Below are 757 nucleotides of genomic sequence, written 5' to 3'. Positions count from 1 at the left end.
TTTTTTTTTCTTTTTTTTTTATTCTTCCCTTACTTATCTCCTTTTTTTGTTCTACCTTTTCACCTCAAGCCTCAAGAGTAGACTGAAACATTCTGAACAAATCTTATTTGGAGACATGGTGTGTTTCCCAACATGTGCATCTTTTTTTTAAAAAAAAAACAAACATGAAGCAAAGCAGGGTCACCCCCTTTGCCAATTTCCAGGCATCAACAGTCAACATCAAGCATTTCTATAGAAAAAGCATGCCATAATGAGTTCATTACACATCGACTAAAGAAATAAACAGCAGCTTTCTTGTTAGAAAAACCACAAAGCAGAATAAAGCAACACAAACACTTCCTCACATACGACACTTATGCAGAGGGCCTATTTATTCCTGAGCAAGCTGGTGAGTATACATTGGTCATCATGAGGGGGAGAAGGAGGAGGAAAGAATTTTAAGCTGAAAACTTTATCGACTGAAAAAGGCACAAAAGACAAAAATTGGGGGGGGGGGGGAGGGGGGGGAAGAGAAAGATAAAGCATTATGGGAACTATTTTAAAACTGAATGTGTTTTACTGATCAAAATGTTTTTTTGGTGATAATAAAATTGAGTATTAAAGAAGTGACAAGGTATTCAGGAGCAAATTTCTCTTCAACAAAAAGACTGATGACTTTAAATAGAAAAAAATTGAAGAAAAGACATGTTTATCTCTTTAGAACCTTATCGTTCAGTGCCTTCCCATATACAGTATATAAATCTAGGTGTAGAATCAA

The sequence above is a fragment of the Falco rusticolus genome, chromosome 12 (assembly GCF_015220075.1).
Source record: "Falco rusticolus isolate bFalRus1 chromosome 12, bFalRus1.pri, whole genome shotgun sequence".
Classification (NCBI taxonomy): domain Eukaryota; kingdom Metazoa; phylum Chordata; class Aves; order Falconiformes; family Falconidae; genus Falco; species Falco rusticolus.
The sequence above is the reverse complement of the archived record's forward strand: the minus strand, read 5'-3'. Positions refer to the sequence as shown.